The sequence below is a fragment of the Panthera leo genome, chromosome C2, assembly GCF_018350215.1.
Source record: "Panthera leo isolate Ple1 chromosome C2, P.leo_Ple1_pat1.1, whole genome shotgun sequence".
NCBI lineage: Eukaryota > Metazoa > Chordata > Mammalia > Carnivora > Felidae > Panthera > Panthera leo.
Window position 1 is genome coordinate 103,987,351 of NC_056687.1, and position 13,263 is coordinate 104,000,613.

The 13,263-nt window shown below is 37.4% G+C and overlaps 1 protein-coding gene across 6 annotated transcripts in view; it reads right to left on the minus strand.

The window, feature by feature from the left end:
• The window catches only part of PPM1L (protein phosphatase, Mg2+/Mn2+ dependent 1L), a 288,540-nt gene that overhangs the window by 264,585 nt on the left and 10,692 nt on the right, over positions 1-13,263 (minus strand). For 3 of the 6 annotated variants that reach the window (XM_042903670.1, XM_042903669.1, XM_042903671.1), the window contains one exon: positions 12,865-12,910. The exons of the other annotated variants lie outside the window; for them this stretch is intronic. The gene's annotated coding sequence lies outside the window, so the exon portion shown is untranslated. The remainder of the gene's footprint in view (positions 1-12,864; positions 12,911-13,263) is intronic. 6 annotated transcript variants of the gene reach the window in all.

Here is a 13,263-nt window from a genome sequence, read left to right on the forward strand (position 1 = left end):
TAACTTCAGGGGCTAGTGATTTTATTATAATGGCATTATATTATAATAAACTGTCAGCTACTAAAGTTTAAATTTTGAAAAACCAGTTATCAAGCACCTTCTTTTGCTAGACACTACAGGGTTCTTTACATCCTTTATCTCAAATTAATCTCCAAAATAGCTGACATTTCCTGTGCCTACTATTTGTCCAGCACCACTTTTTAAGTGTTTTACATTTATTAATTCATTTAATGTCCTAACAGCCCTATGAGGTAAATACTGATACAATTATTCTCATTTTTCAAATGAAGAAATGGAGGTCTAGAAAAGGTTGAGAAACTTACCAAAGGGCACAGAACTAGAAGTAGCTGAGTGAAGATCTGAAGCCAGGCAATTAGGTGTGAGAGTCCACAGCCTTACCCACTGTACTCTACTGCCCTTCACCACCAGTGAAGCAGATATTACCCCCTGGCAGAGAAGTACTCTGTACTGAGTTCAGAGTACACAAGTAAATTATATACTTGCCCAAGGTCAGACACCTAGTATAGAATGGGCCTGGATTCAAATCTAGGTCTACAGGATATCAAAGCCCATGCTACTTTCATTCTCCTCCTGGCTTACTGGACTTAGTGATAAAACAGAACTGACACGTCGCTTCTCTGCAGGGAACAGAGGATTGAAAGGAAGCCTTCTAAAGCACATTCTCCCAACACCTCTGCTGGCTTCCTCTAAGCTTCGGGATCTTTTGTATAATACTGTTTGCTTTTTTCAGAGTTTACATGGTTTTGGGTTTTTTTTTTGTTTGTTTGGGGTTTTTTTTGTTTTGTTTTGTTTTACAGCATAAAGTGGCAAAAAAAAAAAAAAAGAATGCAATAACAAGAATATGTTAGCTATAAGAAACTGCAATACAAAATAAAACCAGGGAAAGCATTTTTCGCCAGTTTACTGCAGAAAATTCATAGTAAGCAGAGAGCAACTAAGCCCTCTTATTATGGGTTATGCACCAAAAAAGAGAAGAAAATATTTTTTCATACCTTATTATCTTACCAGGCAGAGCCTTCACTGTGCCATTCAAGTGTTTTGGATGTGTTTGAGAGAATTTCCAGGCCCAAAGCCCTTAAAGTCTTCAAGATAGGTTTTCTGCAAAGTCTGCTTCCCCAGGATAGGGCATGGTTTCTCTGCCTTGGCACTACAGACATTTGGACTGGATAATTCTTTGCTGTATGGGACTGTCCTGTGCATTGTAGGATGTTTAGCAGTAGCTTTGGTTTCTACACACTAGACACCAGTATTACAACTTCTCCCATGCCAGCTGCAGTTGTGACAGTTTGTCTCCAAACATTACAAAAAGTCCTCTAGGAGAGAAAAATCATCCCATGTTGAAAAACATTGGGACAGGTCTCCAATTCTAATAACTCAAATTATTCTTACTTTTGGCCCCCTCTCACTTTTGTTCTTATTTGTATGATTCTCATCTGTACTGGTTGCTTTATAAACATCTTTATTTGTTTTACATACTCAAACAGGGACCATGTTTATACTTTTACATCTCCCACAGCTGCAAGTAATTCATTCTGTTTAGAGGGCTCAACAAAGTGTCAAGAAATCCAGGTGTTCCTGAAAAAAAAAAACAAAAAACACAATAACTCTGAACAAAGGGTATATGGGAGTTTCTCCTACTAGTTTCGCAACTTTTCTGTAAGTCTGAAATTATATCAATATAAAAAGTTACGAAAATATTTTTAGAAATGCAAGAAAATTATTTGCAAATCCTAACATCTGGTAAGGGGTTAATATCTAGAATATGAAGAACTGCCAAACCTCAACAACAGCAACAAAAACAAATAACCTGGCTAAAAAAATGGGCAAAAGACTTGAATAGACATCTCCATGAAGATGATACACAAATGGCCAACAAGTACATGAAAATATACTCAACTTCCTTAATCATTACAGAAATTCAAATCAAAATCACAAGATGTCACTTCACACCGATTAGGATGGCTACTATTTAAAAAACAGAAAATAATAAGTTTTGGCAAGTATGTAGAGAAGAAGGAACCCTTATGCACTGTTGCTGAGTGTAAAATAGGGCAACCACTAAGGAAAATAGCATGGTAGTTCCTCAAAAAGTTAAAAATAGAACTATCATATGATCCAGCCATCTCACTTCTAGGTATATATCCCAAAGAAATGAAAGCAAGATCACGAAGAGGTCTTTACACATCTGTGTTCATAGCAGCAGTATTCATGATAGCCAAGAGATGGAAGCAACCCAAACATCAAATGACAGATAACTGGATAAACAAAATGTACATAACACACAACAGAATATTACTCAGCCTTAAAAGGGTAGGAAATCTGGGGCATCTGGGTGGCTCAGTCAGTTGGGCATCCAACTTCGGCCAACTTAGGTCATGATCTCACGGTCGGTGGGTTCCAGACCTGCGTCAGGCTCTGTGCTGATGGCTCAGAGCCTGAAGCCTGTTTCGGATTCTGTGTCTCCCTCTCTCTCTGCCCCTCCCACGCTTGCACTCTGTCTCTCTCTCTCATAAATAAATAAACATTGGGGCGCCTGGGTGGCTCAGTCAGTTGAGTGTCTGACTTCAGCTCAGGCCATGATCTCGCAGTTCGTGAGTTCGAGCCCCACATGAGGCTCTGTGCTGACAGCATGGAGCCTGGGGCCTGCTTTGGATTCTGTGTCTCCCTCTCTCTCTGCCCTTACCCCCATTCATGGACTGCCCCTCTCTCTCAAAAATAAACATTTAAAAAATTTTTAATAAAAATAATTTTTTTTTTAAAAAGGGAAGGAAATCTTATTGCATTCTACAACATGGATGAATCTTGAGAACATTTTGCTAAGTGAAATAAGCTAGTCACAAAAGACAAATAAATACTCAATGATTAATTTAAGAAACATTTATGGGGTACCCACTCTGGATAAAACACTGAGGTAATATAGTATATCTGAAAATAGGCATACAAGAACTGAAGAGTCAAGAAAGGCATAATGCTAGCCTAAACATTCATAGCCATAACTTTTACCCAATTTCAAGAAAGTAAAAATGTTTTTCCACTCAGATTCAATACTGCCAATGGGGAATTTAATCTAATGCTTGAGGAAATATGTTTTCATCCTGAGACCTCAACTTTCTCTGAAATGATGATTAGTGATAACTGCATGAGTGGGGGGGAAAAAAACCCACAAAGCAGCTTCTGTTTCCCAAGGTTGGAGGAGCTGAGCCAGAGGTAGCTAATGGTGTTCACTGTTAAGAACTGAGTTACTATGGCTTTCAATATGATCCATAAAGCTCCCCAAAGTAGAAAATGTCCATTTTGTACATGAGAACTCTATAAACTCCACATGTTGGATATTTTCTAAATATGCCATTTAACTCAAAAATTAGTATAATAGAGGAAACAAATATATTTTGATGACATTACATAAAATAAAATAAGGTTGATGATTTCCTTTCGTTTCTAAAGTATTCACATACTATCAGTAAACTGTTTTCTGTTCATAAAATTTATTGATCCCGCTCTTCATTGAGTACAAACCAAGAATATTTGAGTTCTAAATCTTAAGTCTATGAATCACTGGTTCCACCCCCAGGCAGCTGAAATTGTTCATTTATATCTCCCCACTCTTTGATACTCACTAAATACTATGTACAATATTATTCTGCATGATGCTTTTGGGAGGGAAGCTATAGATGGAACTTTTTTCAAGTGAGCTCTAGGAAGTGTTCTTTGGTACTTGCATTTGAAAACTGAGGCATGACTAAAATCCTATAATCCATAACACCACTAACCAAATAAGTGAACTACCTTTTGAAGGTCACACTGAGTTAAATCTGAAAATGTTGCCTACTTTCCTTGAGAGCAGCCTACTTTCCCACAATTCCTGCCTTACAACCAGAAATAGAGTTGCCTGTCAAACAGATGAAAACCACTTGCCTAGGCTATCCTGCAGAATTCTACATACTTAATTTGTGTTTCCCTTGGTCTTTATTCAAAGGGCTTCTGGACAGACTCTATACCTCATAAGCCATGAAAGTTGATAAAAGAAACAAAGAGAGTAAATGCAAGTGAGTGGTATAAATAAATTACTTTATCTCCTCAACTTGATTCCATTCCCATGTACTTGAAACATTTATTACAGATAATCTAAAGTGTTAGATACCTCAGAGATGACCCCCATAGGAATGCCTTGCCAAACCAGCCCCACAAAAGGCAGTGTGCTACAGAGAAGAAGAGGGCTTTGGAATCAGGCAGACATGGGAAATATTTTAATCCCAGCTCTGCCACTTAGCAGTTGTGTAACCCTGGGCACACAATAGTCTGAGCTTCAGTCTCCCCAACTGTAAAATGGGATGACAACTGCCTCAAAAAAATCATGAGGATTCAGTGACAGAGAATCAATGAAAGCATCTGACATGTTGCATGCACTCAAAAGCCAGAATGAGCAGAGCCCTTTGGTTTTCAACACACTTAAGAGATCAAAAATGCAATCATACAACTTGATGTTTTAGGCATCATTCTTCACAGAAATACTGATAGGCATTGTTATTATTAAGATGCAAGCATCTGGGACAGTTCAAGCACACCACAGGAACTCATCAGAGGTATGAAACTCAAGGAAGCTGAACTCTGGTTGGAGAGAAGAAGTACCTTGAAAATGAACAATAACACAAAATGTTCAATTGCCTGTCACAGACGATAAGTTCAAAGGAAGGAATGATTACTTAAAGTTGACACGACCAAGCAAGAATTCATGGAAGAGCTGGAAATTGAGGGGAGCCTTGAAATTAGGACAAGACAACAGGTATGGAAAGAAGAATGAGAAATCTCTCCGAGAATGGAATAGAGTGGACAACGTAGCAGCAGTGGGTATATGTATCCATTGGGTATTCAGGGAATAATAGACCATTTTTGCTGTATCTCAGAGTTTTGTATACAGGAACCACAGAAAATAAGGTTGAGTAAGATAAAGTAGTCAGGGATACCATTAGGGGAACCAAAACAACGAACAAATTTCAAAGAAATAAATCATGGTTGGTATAAATCACAGACTTTTTAAAAAAATAAACAATGTACAATCCAGTGAGTTGAGAAGATTCATCTATCAGAGACATCAGTGAGTAGGGTGGACAGAAGAGGGACTAGAGACTAAGTGATCAGTTCAGAAGCCACCGTCACAATCCCAGCAGGAAGTGATGAAAGGCTGAATTAGCATGGTGGCCGTAAGACTATGAAGATGGAAACAGGGATGACAGGTATTATATAAAGTCTCACAATGAGGAGGGAAGAAGCAAAGATGATAAAGTAGTTTCAAGAGTGGGAGACTGGGAGAATGACAGCACCATGAGAGGAAGGTACAAATCTGGGGAGGAAATTAATCTAAGGACACAAAAGGCAAATATGGTTTCAGACAGGTTATTTATTGAGGTAACATCCAGAAAGAAAATATTAAGTCAGCCTGGAAAGACATGATCTCAACATGGGAAGGAAAGCCCTATGCTCAGGTTGGATGACTGACTTCATGGAAGCTGCTGGTACAAACAAAAAAAACCAGCATGGAGCAAAAAATGCAAGTGTTGTCACCAAGGTGAAGAAGATGAGTCTTGACCTGGGTGGCTCAGTCGGTTGAGCATCCAACTTCAGCTCAGGTCATGATCTCACAGTTCGTGAGTTCAGGCCCCACGTCAGGCTCTGTGCTGGCAGCTCAGAGCCTGGAGCCTGCTTCAGATTCTGTGTCCCCCTCTCTGTCTGCCCCTCCCCTGCTTGTGCTCTGTCTCTCTCTCTCTCTCTCTCTCTCAAAAATAAACATTAAAAAATTTTTTTTATTAAAAAAAAAAAAAAAACCATGAGTCTCAAGAAGACAGAGGTGAAGAAAGCAAGAACCTACAGAAAACTCTAAGGGCTGAAAACAGGTCATCATACATGGTTATGAGATCCCTGCAGACCTTAAAAAACAAAAACAAAAAACACATTCAAAATAGGTGTCAGGAGTTAAAAGGAAATGAGTGAGTCAGAAGAAAGCAGAAGAAGGGTCTACAGTCCATGCTTTCAAATGCACTTTTCTAAGAGAAGTCTCATTCAGATTTTTTTATCTGGAATACAAGAAAATTAAAGAGTCTGATAATACAAACTGTCTTTAGTGGTGACAGGCCCTAACCCTTCTCTTCTGCTCTCCTTGTTTCACTTGATTTATTGGTTACTTTGTGCAACCTCTCAATACCTCTCATTTCTAGGCTGTACTTATGAGCCTCTCTCCTTTCAGTAGAAAGTATCACTCCTATACCTCTTGCCTCTCTTTTTCGTTCGCTTACATCATACAGGGAAAGACAAAACTCAGATTTTACTGGAAAACCAAGATTTGACAGCCATTCTTCTTCAATATTTTTAAAAGAAGGCCGTCTTCCAAAAAGTACATAAAAAAGATATTCAGTGTCATTAGTCATTAGTAAAATGCAAACTAAAACCACAGTAAGAAACCACTTCACATCTACTAGAATGATTAAAATTAAAAAGACTGGCAAGGATATGGAGCAACTAGAACTCTCATACATCACTGATGGAAATGTAAAATAATACAACCACTTTGGAAAGTGGTTTAGCAGTTTTGGGTGTGGTTTTTTTTGTGTGTTTTTTTTTTTAAGTTAACACACACCTACCATATTATCCAGCAATTCTACTCCTAGGTTATTTACCCAAGAGACATGAAAGCATATGTCCATACAAAGACTTGTACATGAATGTTCACAGTCAAAAACTGAAAGCAACTCAAATGTCCAACAATAAGTGAACAGATAAACAAGCTTTGGTATATACATACAATACAATATCAAGTGATAAAAATGAATGAACCATTGATAGATGCAACAACATAGATGGATTTCAAAATGATTATGCTGAGTGGGGGAAAAAGCCAGAAAACAAAAAAGGAGTACATGCTCTACATTTCCATTTATGTAAAATTTTACAAAATGCAAACTAAGTCTATAGTGACAGAAAGCAGATTAATGGTTGCCTAGGGATGGAGGGAGGGACTAGAGAAAGACAGAAGGAAGGTATTACCAAAGGGCATAAAGAAACCTTGGACAGTGTTGGCTGTGTTCATTATCTTGATAGTGGTGATGGTTTCACAAATATATACAGAACTGATCAAATTATATGTATATTAAATATATGTAGCTTATTTTATGCCAATCATACCTCAGTTATTTTTAAAAACAGTTGAAACATCTGGCAAAATCTGAATATGGACTCTGTATCAGATAATAATATTGTAACAATGATCAATTTTTAACACTGAAGAAAGTAGATGTCCTAATCCCCATAACATAAAGTCACCATGAAGGCTGGGGATGAGGGCTTCTCTCTGGTAAAGTGGGTATATCATCTGGGAACATCTACTGTCATCCTATTTTTTACTAGATGTTCTCTTCATCACAGAATTCCCTCTTAAGCAATATTTCCAAAGTACATGCCTGCCTGTACTCTTTCACGTCTAAAACTGTTTGCATTACATAATCCTTTGGGGATAAACAACTTCCATCTGTATGTGGCTCTAATAGGAAGGTACAGAGAACTTCTCTGGCCACCGTCAGCTTCTCAGTTCTCTACCCATGTAATTTCTTCAGCAACAGCCACTTGGATCTCGTAGATAGTATTAAAAATACGAGCTTCCTTTCCAAGAATTCTTTGCTGCTCAAAGACTCTCACTCTTAGACAAACCTATGACCAGACATTTATCAAAAACAGTTTAGACCTACAGGCACCTTATCAGGTACACAGGATAGATGCCAGGAAAATAGGAAAGGTCAGAATCCCCGATTGGTCTCTCTTCTGAAATCACTGGAATATAAAATCCCCCAGGGTCTCAAGCCACAGGCAAGAAAGAAACAGCAAGTGTAAACTTTTTGTATGTATTTATGAGCATAAATTACCGGGCTGAGTGCCCATCTCCATATTCCCATCTGGTGTCAAAGATATGGCTGGCACTTAGATTAAAAATAAAGCTCTCAATATGGCATTATAATTATCTTTCTAAAATTGACTTTAAAAATAATCACGATAAATTAATCTTACTCCTAACTCCAAAAGCCACGTTTATTCTGTTTTGTAGCTTTAAAACTTTAACAAACTAAATTTTTCAAAGTGATCACATACAGAAATATACGAAATGCTCTTTAAAAGAAATAAAAAGTTCCTGTCATCAGCTGAAAATGTCAAAATATTCTTCAATTTCTTATTCTATTATCTTTCAGAAGGTACAGTGAAACAGCACCATTCACAAATTTACACAAACCCAAGAAACTCTTTTCTTTTTTTTAATGTTTATTTTTTTTGACATTTTTAATTTAAATTTTTTTTTAATTTACATCCAAATTAGTTAGCATACAGTGCAACAATGATTTCAGGAGGAGATTCCTTAATGCCCCTTACCCATTTGGCCCATCCTCCCTCCCACACCCCCTCCAGTAACACTCTGTTTGTTCTCCATATTCATGAGTCTCTTATGCTTTGTCCCCCTCCTTGTTTTTATACTATTTTTGTTTCCCTTCCCTTATGTTCATCTGTTTTGTCTCTTAAAGTCCTCATATGTGAAGTCATATGGTATTTATCTTTCTCTGACTAATTTCACTTAGCATAACACCCTCTAGTTCCATCCATGTAGTTGCAAATGACAAGATTTCATTCTTTTTGATTGCCGAGTAATACTCCATTGTATCTATACACCACACCTTCTTTATCCATTCACCCATCGATGAACATTTGGGCTCTTTCCATACTTTGGCTATTGTTGATAGTGCTGCTATAAACACTGGGGTGCATGTGTCCCTTTGAAACAGCACACCTGTATCCCTTGGATAAATACCTGGTAGTGCAATTGCTGGATCGTAAGGTACTTCTATTTTTAGTTTTTTGAGGAACCTCCATACTGTTTTCCAGAGTGGCTGCACCAGCTGACATTCCCAGAAACTCTTTTCTTATTTAAAACACTATAAGGGTGGCTGGGTGGCTCAGCTGGTTAAGCATCCAACTCCTGATTTTGTCTCAGGTCATGATCTCAAGGTTTGTGAGATCAAGCCCCATGTCAGGCTCTGTACTGACAGCATGGAGCCTGCTTGGGACTCTCTCTCTCCCTATCTCTCTGCCCCTCTCCCACTCATGCTCACTCTCTCTCTCTCAAAATAAATAAATAAATTTTTATAAATAAATAAATAAATAAAAATAAAACACTATAAAACTATATTTCATATGCACACACTTTATTCTGTACTATACATTATTTGCGATATGTGGTTACATATTTATAACTATACATTCCTATACTTTACATGCACACACTTTTTCTGTACTATTAATTACTTTGGATATGTAGTTATACATTTATAATTACATATATCTCTACAGAATAAGAGGTGGAAATCACAAACACTCTTCTTTATGGGCAATCTGAGGGATCTTACAATTAAGATTTTGTCTCTGTACACTAATACAACCTAACCCCACTCAGTATGAAAATCTGTAAGCAGCTGCAGTTTCCTTACAAGACAGATAATAGAAACAGGGCAAGGATTTTCTGCACAGGAAATCCCAGATAAAATAAGGACAACCTTCACCAAAACCAGCAGAATTCCAAGGGCAAGATGGCTCCAGACTTCCCACTACTCTAGAACCAGGGGAAGAGATTCCTGTGTGTATCTTGCTAGGTCTTCACAACCTGCACAATCAGTATCTTGTACAATAGATATTGTGCTTATCGTTCAGACTAATGCTTTCTGGGACATTCCCATGAGATGGATCTAGTGATAATAATTTTTACCCAAAGAAGAAAAGACAGGGCTCTCCCCTGCATGTACTCAATGCACGTTAGTTTTCAGCAACACATCTATACCAAGTTCTAGTCCATCCTCGTGATCATGAATTCTCTTGATTACCATACCTTGAATATCCTTTCTTCTTTGGCTCTTACTTTACCTTTGGATTTCATCTTTCAGTAAAGAAACTTTAGCCCTATTATCCATAAACTGAAGCCATTTCACATTTCCCTGATCTCAAACTTTTTAAATAATCTCAAATATAGGAACATAAGAACACTCACTATCATGAGTATTACAGAACATTGTTCTGTTCTAGTTAATGCAATGAGGCAGGAAACAAACAAAAAAAAGTATAACAATTTAGGAAGCAGGAGACAAAATTATATTATTTGTAGACAATATGATTGCATATCTTTTAAAAGAAAAAAACAAAGTAGAGAGAATGAATCACCAGAAAAGCTACTAAAACTAAATAGGAAGTTTAGTCAGTCAGCATTTCTATAGACTAGTAATAAACAGTCAGGAAGACATAATGAAAAGATGGCCTCATCGTAATCAATTTATAGCAGCAGCAGCAGGATGAGCACTTCATCCTCACATACAGAATTTACTCCAAATGCATTCATTTTGGCCTCCAGAAACATCAGAAGACTTTAACACCCTCCCCTCTCACTGGAGACCAGACCACTGCTAGGCTGTCCCCCTGCAAAATGTGTACACAAATTTCAGCCCTCCCAGGAATCTCTTCTCTCTGGCCTGGAGTAGATCAGAATATTTTTAAACATAATAACAAAACTTATGATTCCTAATAATTAAGAGACAAAAATCCTACTGCATTTGAAGAAATTCATTGTCTAAAACAGGAAGATAGTAAAAGAGAAATGGGTAGCCAACAAAAGAACTGCTGTGATATTTCCACACTCATTAGTAGACTTACCTGTACTGAACACACAGTCATGTATCACAGCAAAAAGCACCTTGTTGTTCTCCAAACACTCAAGCCCTTCTTTGTTGCCAGTATATACAGAACAGACAGAAAATCTGAATTTAAAAAAAACTACCTACTAATAGTTTCCTAAAACTTGTTGGGGCCCTAAAATACCAAATTTATACTTCAGCTCCCAGGTAAAGTCACCTCTAAGCCAATCCAAAAATAAGATGGCTTACCCTTTTATCAAGTCTTCTAAAGCTTTCTTTTTTCCCTCTTGTCAATGTTATATACTTTACAGCAACATTTTCCAACGAGTTTGCTAATGTGCAGACAAGAAATGTTCCAGGCCATGTTCTCTGAACCCCCTCCCCAAGGCTACCCAACGATTCCCATTCCCCTTCTTCCTAGCTAACAAAATTTACTCCACCTATAGCCTAAGCCTCTGACAATGGACATAAAAAGACAAAACTAACCAATCTGTAAAAATAAAGGGAAAGGACATTTCCTTTATTGCCAAAACAGCTCCTTACAAAGAGGAGATATTATTGATCATTTGGAAACTATTCTGTCTTTGGTAGAAATTACCTTATGTCTCCTTTCTTTGTGATGAGTGTTTCTCCTATAATTTGATGTACTTATTTAACATGAGGGGAAGAAGATTTTTGATTACCATAATCTTATTGACTTACAAATGGCAACAACTGAATTCTACTATATCTCTGTTAAGGGCAGACTAAGAAATAAGTTTAAACCAAAGGGAATTAGTTCATATATAACGAATTTCCTGAGAGAAAGGACTATAGAAAAAAAAAAAGTCTCCAGGGACAGTATGGAATCTCCTTGATGAAAGTATTTAAAAATAGATTATTCATGTAGCTGTGAAGCCTTAGGCACTATATTTGAATTATATGACAATTCAAGATCCCTGCCAGGCCTATCTAAAGAGAAAATGTATCTTCTTTCTAAACAGAAATGTAGGAAACCTCTAAGTTTAAATAAAAGGGAAGCTGAAACTTCTTAATCCCAAATTCTGGGTCAATCATATTTATCATATACCTATGCAAACCAGTTGTTACAGCAAATTCACCTTATTATTCTAGGCAGCAAAAAGGTAAATAGTATGACCAAAAATTCTACTATGTCTCAATTTCTAGAAAATACAAGGGTCAGTAAGAGACTTATTTGGCCAGAAAATGTCCAGTGACTAATTAAACTGAAAGTTAAGTTATTTAATTAAAAGAAATTTGAAAGCACTTACTAGGTTAGAAAGAAATGGTATATACTTATCAGAATAAAACAGTTTTTGCCATATGGCAATTCTATAACTAAAAGAATATTTTTTTAAATGTTTTCAGATGAAAAACCTTATTGTCCAAGAGAGTAGTGCTGAATATAGACTGTTCTATTAAAAATACAATTTGAAATATTTAAGATGTATTGCTACAGGCCATTAAATCCCCACTCACATTTACAATGACTAAAGCCTGGAATATTCATCTTGAAAAGCAAATGCAAATAAGTGTGCACTTCTCCAGGGAAGTCATAAGGTTTGACGACATGATGTGAAATGGATAACTGGTCTTTGGTTTAGCAACTAAGACCAATAGATTATCTGTCAGCTGCTCAATACGGGAGCAGAACAAGGAGTGCGATAATGATGGATGGTATGGTAAAGAATGTGAGTCTCAGAAATACAGACTATTGCTATGGTGCCTTCCACTTCTGTACAAATTAGAAAAAGGCACCCTTACCAAGTGATTGTGCCTAGCTTGGGAGCAGACAGTTCTTTTCTACATTAGAAATAGCGTGTCTCGGGGCGCCTGGGTGGCGCAGTCGGTTAAGCGTCCGACTTCAGCCAGGTCACGATCTCGCGGTCCGTGAGTTCGAGCCCCGCGTCGGGCTCTGGGCTGATGGCTCGGAGCCTGGAGCCTGTTTCCGATTCTGTGTCTCCCTCTCTCTCTGCCCCTCCCCCGTTCATGCTCTGTCTCTCTCTGTCCCAAAAATAAAATAAAAAACGTTGGCAAAAAAAAAAAAAAAAAAAAAAAAGAAATAGCGTGTCTCTATCTGGTATCATTGTACAATGAACATTTTATGTAATTATTTGCAGTAGCCCAGACTTACCTTCAGGGGCTCTGTGCCCAGTAGCAGACAAGAACTCCCTTGTCTTCTAGGAATGGAGAAAAGTAAGTAAGTCTCATTTTTAACAGACTCAACTACCAGAACCTTCCCTCATTCTAGACAAGCTGGAGGCAGCTAAGGTTCCATTAAATTGGGTCCTATTCTCATTAAACAGAGAAAGGGAAAAAAATACTCTCCAGAAAGACCAAGTGATCAAAATTTTCAGATTTGCTTCTCAGATGTAAATTATTATACCTTCACTTTTTAAGCACAGCTTTTCCTAGCACAGATTTCAAGTTTATTGAAAGTATATCAATTTATCAATATGCCCAATTTTCTCTACACAAATATTTACTTAAAGTGCTTTGTAGAGAGGCCTATAATTATAAAAGAAAGCTACAA